Raw genomic sequence first — 9478 nt, 5'->3', positions numbered from 1 at the left:
CCAACTTTTGACAGAAAAATTACTAGGTAATCCTATTCTTGCTGTGCATGAAATAACAGTGACTATAATTAACATGAGCCTTATTTGGGACACTTAACTTACATTGTTTAAAATTAAGGGAATTAAAATACTATTAAATATACCTATTTAAGTTTTACGGTGCATTCTTAGTTTTTACGTCACTTACATAGTTTAACATATACTAGCCATAATCATTTATGGAATTCAAAAAGTGCAAAATCACATGGTAATGTAAATTTGCTAATTTTACATTGTAGCCATGCGGCTTTAAGAGAATTGAGCAATATTAGTAATTAACAACCATGTACATATTAATATTTACATTTTAAGAGAAATCTACAATATCGCGCAACATTTCACCTAAATTCCCTGATTAATCCATGGATGTACGGGTATAACTGTGCATCCTCTCAGTGAAACGGCATACGCAACCCTACGACGAAACAAATTCCATTACCAACGCTTTAATAAGCGTTTTATGAACCCAATTATGAAACCGCGGAACATGGAACGGAAACTTAACCAAAACGAATTCAAGGAAACGGACACAATGAGGAAAACATTTACCTCCGCACGACATACGAGCGACTCCGCTGGGCATGGCTTATTTATTATTAAAACATGGTTGGAGTCGTTAAATTTTTACATTCCTCCACGTCATCGTGTAACTACGGACTACATTCGAAATTTAAAGATTCCTCGAACATCCCAGAGCTTCTAATAATACAAACGATCTCATTAAAATAATAATTAACAAGCACAACCAACGAACAAAAAATATCCGTAGAAGATACGCTAATAACAGTAGGTATTTTTCCCTCAACTAAATTCAATTTATCATACTTCCTAAAATGTACTATCTACACAAACATACCTCGGGAGTTAAACCGTTCAAACGACACAACAAACACAAAATTAGCACGCCACAAAGAAATGTTCCACAAAGCACGTGTAACAGCCGATCTTTTTAAACTGCCTACCAGAAGAGTACCTTAACCTAAACTGTCACGCTACCGGAAAACGTTCAAGTCTCCCTCAGGCCGAACTATCTGAGAAGGGTTCACAAGACCGTGGTAGAAATAGGGTCGAATGCAGAGTATAGGGGGTAGCAGTGTAACCGTAACATTAAATTATAATCCTTAGCAATAAGTAGAGTATTTAAAAAGTGAAAAGTGGCTACATATACCATCAAATTTCATTACTGGCGATGTATTCGCGCAAGAATGCTGTATTTAAATATGTAGAAATATACACTGAAAAATGTGTTTCATTTGTACAATATCTAAATTTGCAAATAGAACATATATAGGTACATTTCGTTGTAAGTACTTACCCTTTGTTCAAACGAACAACAGACACTATAAATTTGCACAAAAAGGAAAATGGAGGAAACAACGGCAGTACGACAAAACAGATGACAGAATGCATTAGCCTATGAGGCATTTCAGCATATGCACGTGCCGGAAAGATTTACATGAAAAACCATGTGATATACCGAATTTTAAATAATTTTATATTTTTCATAGGTATATTTACATATTGTTGTTAAAACACATTGTATTTTATTATATGTATAATATAATAGGGAATATAATATTTTTACAACGTAAATTTACGTAATTTAGGTCTAAACATATTTTAAAATCAATTTACACTAAATACTAAGTATTATTTAAGAAATTCAGTAAAAAAATTCTTCGTTATACGTGATATTACGCCCATTTTTTTTTCAGTGCGCCTACACAGTGTTCCATAGAAGGTTTGTGGTAACTCATGATACTATTACTAGTAATAGTATCATGGTGATTACTCTTCCCTTTTTAGTTAGACACTTTAAGTGTCTAGAATGTCTTGAAACTAAGCCTGCAATATACAGTGGAGTTTGGTTATTACCAAACTCCATTGTATTGCCAGTGTCTAAAATTAAGAGAAAGCTAAATAAAATAGGTAGTGTCTTACTATTAAAAATTATTCATAATTATGGTCTTCCATTGTCTACAAAAAACTATATCAATTTAATCATGTATAAAAAGTATTTTCATATTATTCCACAAAAAAACGTTTTACTTTTATTGCAGTAAAATTTAATAATATCGTCCTATCGAATTTTACCACAATTAATTTAAAATTCTTTATAGAAGTTTTATAATAAATATTAAGGTAGATCTGCCTTTGACATGTGCAGTAAGAGTCGTTTGTTACATCTGTAACTTTTACGTCTTTATTATATAGTGCAATTTTTTTAAAACCTGACAAGCCAAATTTTTTTATTTGAAGTGATAGACTATTATTTCCAAATGCAAAGTTGTAGGAAATAACTTGACTAGGACAAATTTTCAAATAATGCTTTCCGGTGTTGCCAGATTTCTTCGGTAGCTACTAAAACAATATTTCTTTAAATGGCAACACCGTATTTTCTTAACATAATTTGGCAAATCTTCAAATTTTAAATAAAAAATGTTATGTCACATTTCTTTATTGGAGTAGCCGTTTTAGAACAATCAGCAAAAACAACGAAAATAATATGCAGTCGGCAGCAATTAAAAGAAGCTAACAAGTAGGCCTTGGAAATTAAACAAAAATTGTGTTGTTTGAAAGAAACCTTCATTATTGTGCTGTCATTGTGTTATTTGACAGCTGCTGTATTTGAATGTGCATAAAAATAACGTTTTAATTCAGTTGCTAAGATGAATCAGTGACTTAATATAAAAGAGAAATCTTCATGTTGGTGGCTTAAGTCTACGCAATGCGTGCGCTGAATTCGGCGCAAGACATAGCGATTGTTTTTGCTAATTGTTCTAAAACGGTTACTCCACTAAAGAAATGTAATTTAATATTTTTTATTTAAAATTTGAAAATTTGTCAAATTATGCTAAAAAATACGNTTAATAAAGGCAAAAGAAGTTGAATTTGCCGATATAAAATAGGTGCGATAAAATTCTATTTACATATTTCTTTCCTTGCGAACGTTTTTGTCCATTTTTATCACACCGCCATGCCGGTCGCATTGTGCCTGGTCAGGTTTTACAGTGGACCAGTTTCCAGTGCCGTGCAAAAGAGTATTTTTAAATCATTTTCGACCTGCCTATTTTGATTTTTTCTTTACAAAATTGTATTTGTAAGGGACTCCTATACATCCAGAATTTTTCCAGAAGTTCTGAATCACCCTGTATAGTGCAATTTTTTTAAAACTTGACAGGCCAAATTTTTTTATTTGAAGTGATAGACCATTATTCCCAAGTGCAAAGTTGTAGGAAATAACTTGACTAAGAAAAATTTTCAAATAATGCTTTCCGACGTTGCCAGAATTCTTCGGTAGCTACTAAAACAATATTTCTTTAAATGGCAACACCGTATTTTCTTAACATAATTTGGCAAATCCTCAAATTCTAAATAAAAAATGTTATGTTACATTTCCTTATTGGAGTAGCCGTTTTAGTACAATCAGCAAAAACAACGAAAATAATATGCAGTCGGCAGCAATTAAAGGAAGCTAACAAGTAGGCTTTGGAAATTAAACAAAAATTGTGTTGTTTGAAAGGAACCTTAATTATTGTGCTGTCATTGTGTTATTTGAATGTGCATAAAAATAACGTTTTAATTCAGTCGCTAAGATGAATCAGTTACTTAATATAAAAGAGAAATCTTCATGTTGGTGGCTTAAGTCTACGCAATGCGTGCGCTGAATTCGGCGCAAGACATAGCGATTGTTTTTGCTAATTGTTCTAAAACGGTTACTCCACTAAAGAAATGTAATTTAATATTTTTTATTTAAAATTTGAAAATTTGTCAAATTATGCTAAAAAATACGGTGTTGCCATTTAAAAACATATTGTTTTAGTAGTTATTGAAGAAATCTGGCAACACCGGAAAACATTATTTGCAAATTTTTCTTAATCAACTTATTTCGTACAACTTTGCATTTGGAAATAATTTCAAATAAAAAAGTTGGCCCGTCAGGTTTTAAAAAAATTACACTGTATATTATTGGCTATATACAATTAGCTTTTTATTTATACGCAGACATGTTAAGTGTTGTTGATGTTCACCTTGGTTGTGAATAATTGTGCAAAACAACAAGTTGGTTTTCTTGAAAAACTGGGAAATATCGATACGATGTCAATTTTTTTATTTATCGCCACTTGATAGTAGTGAAACGTTAATCATATCTAAATACATAAAAAGTCATTTTTAGCAGTATTCTATTAGCCAAATTCCTTTATTGGCTGTACTTAAATTAAACATTATCATCTTTAATTTCAAAATTGTACTATTTTCGACCCATATTTATGCGTTTTGCTTTTTTAACTTTAATTAATGCAATCAATAAATAAAATTTATATTTGTAATAATTTATGGTACATATTTTTTCAGACAGGACAATTCCTAAAAATTTGTAGGTTTACACAAAAATATGCAAACAAAAACTACAATACACAGAAACTTTCGTCGAAAAAATACACAAACTTCCGTTGAAAAAAATCCGTTAAATTCCACAGTTTACTAGTACCTATTGTATTTCTTCAACACAATGACGTATATCCAATAGCAAAATAGAAAGTAAATGTCTGGTCAAATTAATAACTAAATAAATATAAATATTCCACTTTCCAATTACTTACGTATAAAAAATTTTTTGTTCAACAATTTCTCTAAGCATTTATATTTATCAATTACTACATTTATATACTCAGCCTTCATAAATGTTTAGTCAAGTAACCGTCGAGAGTCGTATCAATTTTTGGAATTAGGTAGTTTTGGTTTGGTCGCTCTGTTTCCCGTTAATTCTGGACATCCTGTAGAAGCGTTGTCTGTTAAGAAAAACAAAAAACTGCCGACCTTCCAGCTCACGTTTTTAGATATCTCGTTTCTCGTTGAGCCGAGCGCGACGAAAATAACTTTAATCATTCAAGTACTTCTAAAACTGGTAACATAATCAACGAGCTATTTCCCCTGCAGTATCGATTTAGTAATAAAATAATTGAGGCGAGCAGTTACAAAAATTTAATTGTTCGTCTTGGCCTCAATTAATATAAGAAGGTATTTCCTGCGACCAAAAAAAAAGTACAAGAATAAAACGTCTGGGAGACTGAATTTAATGGCAGCGAGGTTTGCGTAAAGTAATTCGCTATTTATCTTGCGCTTTTTCAGTTACTTAGCATCTAGTTATAAAAGCAACTGGGAACTTTTAAAAGTGGAATATGTTCCGAGAAAAATAATAGAAATTAAAGTAGTTCCCTGCTAGTTCCAAGATGTGTTCAGCTAAAGTAGTTTTATGCAAAGGAAATAGTCACAATGTGTCCCTAGTTACCCATTTAACAAATATTCAAATTGTTTTAAAATCATGTTGAAACCATGACGAAAATCGTTACTACATTCTATTATAAGCTGTAACACTCGAAAAGTTAATAGATTCTATTATCCCACATTGGCAACACGTTAATTAATATTGGGAAAGAAACTATAAAATTATGCGTACATACAGGATGTACCTTTAAGTGCGGGTCAGATTTTGAAGGATAACAGTACGTGTTCCTCAAAATTTGAACTATCACTAATCTACTAATCTGAAATTATTTGTTTTTTATAAAATGAATAGTCGACTTACAATTGTTTTTTTTTAATGCACTTAAAGATTGTCTACGCCGCCACTAGGCTGCACCCGCATTCATTTTTGCTGTTGCCAGCCTTCTTAAACAAACTGTATGAAATCAGAGCGAAACTACAATGGAAAATAATTTTCTAAAAATAGATTGCTTTTGTATGATAAAGGACATGTTAGTCAGCATATTTTCTTTTTATTTCGCGTTTTTAAATATAATTTTTCATAATTTACTCAATTTCAACTTTATGGATAGGTAACGTTACTTTGTAAGTAATACTAATTTATGTTTTAAAATAATTATTTTTGCTGTTTTATAAAATGTACATAATAAAAATGAATATAAATACTTACTAATCTAATAGGCTTTATATATTTTTAAAATTAACAACATACAACTTGTAACAAAATTAAACCGAGAATGATACGCACGAAATGAAAACTGTCGTACATATGAAGTACGGTTATGTATAAAAGCGCGTTTTTTTGGTGGGGATTGCTCTATTCCTCTGTTTCGTCGACCAATAGTTTTGCAATCACGTGCTTGATCATTCTTTACAATTTGGAATGCAAGTTATCTTTACACGTAGGAACCTGGATGATACATGTAATATAACATCAGGATGGTAGGTGGGCAAAAAATAAACGGTCCACAGTTATTTTAATTTTCAGTTTATCGATTTAAAAGGTGTTTGTAATGCGGTCGATAATTTCACGATTTTATGCGTGACGTATTAGTTTTTATTGGAATCGAAATACCACTTGTGTAGTGTAATTGTTTGACTTTATAAATTTATTTATTTCAGTATTTAATGCTGGTACGAAGTAAGTGTTTACGTCTTCATTGTCAAGTTTTTCGAGATCAAGAGTTGATATGGTTAGAGCCTATTTTTTGTCAGGAGAAAACGATGGCGTTGCAAGAAGACATTATCAGATGAAGTATCTCGACCGACAACAGCGAATAAGAAAATCTTTCTAATATAGGCAGAATATATATCTGAACAAAGTAAGACACACCATAATGCGACTCGTAGAGACGTGTTGGGATAGCAACAAGGATATTTTGATTATATTCTTCTTTTTCCTAATATTTCCCGCTTTTCTCTTAAATTATAATATTTCACCACAATGAATGCTGTAGCTCCTAAGTGTTTATGCATTTGCGGCTAATGTGTGGGGTTGTTCGAGGTCACACTAGTCTGTCCAGTGGCGGGACTTACCAATAAAGAGGGGAATTACAAAAAACAGAGTTCAAAAGAATTTAGATGTCAGGTTTTCGTTTAAAAAAAACAAACTTATAAGTTAACAACACATTTAATTAGATATATTTATTATCATCAATAAATCTGAAAACCATAGAAAGAAAAACTATGATTAAAAAAATGTATATGATTTTCTAGTTCTCTTTTTAGAGGTGATCACATATACAATAGTCATTTACCACCAGATATCGATAAACAATTTTCAAAAGAATTGAACTGCATGGTTGGTAAGCAGACATTAGGTTCATAAGTGTTTTCTGGGAAAACACGCATTTATTTGAATTACCAAAGCGAAACACGAATGTTGCTTTTTCATTTAAAATTAACTACAAAATAATAACTCCGGTTATGTATGTGTTACAAGTATTTTTAATGTAAATGGTGCTGTATTTATCGTAACAGTAATGCAATCATAATATATTGTATGCACCCGCAATACAACTAAAATTATCAGTAAGGTAATGAATATATGTATGGTATTATGCGTGTATGTATATTACAAAAGTGTATTAATTTTTCTAGGTATATACTTAGATAAACAGGTACTAAAGAAAATTAATAGTTTATAACTTCCTACCAATAAAAAATAACTGTACTTACTTTTCAGAAACATTTCCTGGTCGGAAATTTTAGAGAGGTGTAGTGTAAACTACTTATACCTTCATTTGTTAGCATAGTTAACAGCTTTCCTAAGAATTACTACTCGTAGCTTCATTAGTTGTCAAATCAATACGGATCCTACTTTGTTAGCTAAACCCATACCCGCAGTACACAAACATGAGAGAGTTTGAAGATTACATTCCTAAACAAACTTTCTAGATATCTTCTGGAATGTATGTATATTTAGACATCAGTCCGATTTCAGAGTGTATATGGATTAACAAAATAAATTTGTTTAAACTTTACTTCCTTCCATATTCAGACCAAAATAATAATTATTATTTCGCTTCTGTCATTTGACTTTATGTGGGATGCTGGTTTGGGTGTTTACGGAATCCGAAAATAATTTTTATATAGGAATAGAATCAATTCATAAAAATATAATTCCTAAATACTTTATATTTCAGCATATTCCATATCGCTCTATATGTGAGATAAGATTAAAAAATTCACAATCTTTAGATTGATAAATGTAGTTTAGAAAATTATCACAAACATGGCATTTAAAAAGTTTGAGATGGTCAAAGAGATGGAAATCCCAGTTACGTTACGTACAAAATCAAGGGGCAATAAATCCGGTGATCGTGGAGGCCACTCAAAGCTGCCTCTGCTCCCAATCCAATTCCGTAGAAAACGTTGGTCCACAATTAACGCATAATGCGGAGGAGCACCGTCCTGTTGAAAAATCAAATGATCTTCATCATACTCTGGGACATTTTCAATAATATCAGTCAAGGCAGGGTCAATAGCGTCTTCCAGTAATTGCAAATACATTTGGCCAGTCAAATTACCAGGTAGAAAAAAAGGACCCACCAGCCGGTCACCGAAAATTCCAGCCCATACATTTAATTTTTCCGGTTGCTGTGTATGCACCTCGTGAAAAACTCTTGGGTTTGAATCGGACCAATAGCGGCAATTGTGACGATTTACCGTCCCGTTCAAGAAAAAACTGCATTCATCAGAAAAACAGATGTTAAAAAGGAACTGTGGATCGTTCCCTGCTCGCTCACTCATTATTTCGCAAAATTGCAAACGGCGGTCATAATCATCCTCATGAAGTTCCTGGACTAAATGTATTTTGTATGGATGGAATTTATTCTTCTTCAAAATGGTTTGTATGCTAGTTCGATTGATCCCAGACACAGATGCCAGCTGCCTCGTACTTAATGTAGGATCAAGATGAACTTGTCCCAAAACTGCAACTTCACTAGCTTCATTAACTATAGGTTTTTCAATTTCTCGTTTTTTATTGGCTACGTTCCCTGTCTCTTGAAATTTTTTTACTAACTCTAGAACATACTTCCTCCTGACATGTCGATCTTGATGTTGTTCATTAAATAGCTGAGCTGTTCTATTCGCACATTTATTGTTCATAAAGTAAAGCGAAATGATATCTACCCTTTCCGCAATGGAATAAACCATAGTGTTTAATTTTCAAAAACACAATTAAATAAACTACCAACCAACGCTTCCAAATAATACTAGAAAATAATTTGGAATCCACTAATTTTACGTTCATTGTGTGTGTATAGCATTCATTTCTGTTTTTTACAATTGTGTTTTTTTTACGAAAGTGATAACAAATCGCCAAAAACCAATGTAACGCTAGAAATATCATTGGCGTACTTAACTCGAATGACTGACATTTTTACCGTTATTAATTGTTTGTACATAAGTTTCAACTTTAAAATAAAAATGTGTTCTCAATGTGGTGGAGTCAAAAATACCAGCAAAGAATCTAAAATCGACGGGTCTGAGCGTTTTTCTACAATCTTGACGCAGTTCCTGAAAATGGCTTATTTCGTTTTTATTTGGCCACCCTGTATATGTCGTGTACTATTGTAGTGTACCAATCCAGCTCCAGGTCATGCGGTTACCTGGCAAATATTTCGTTCATAAACAAATGCTGTATCGTGTGGATGCTGCATATCGA

Source organism: Anoplophora glabripennis, unplaced genomic scaffold (assembly GCF_000390285.2).
Source record: "Anoplophora glabripennis isolate ALB-LARVAE unplaced genomic scaffold, Agla_2.0 scaffold279, whole genome shotgun sequence".
Classification (NCBI taxonomy): Eukaryota; Metazoa; Arthropoda; class Insecta; order Coleoptera; family Cerambycidae; genus Anoplophora; species Anoplophora glabripennis.
The sequence above is the reverse complement of the archived record's forward strand: the minus strand, read 5'-3'. Positions refer to the sequence as shown.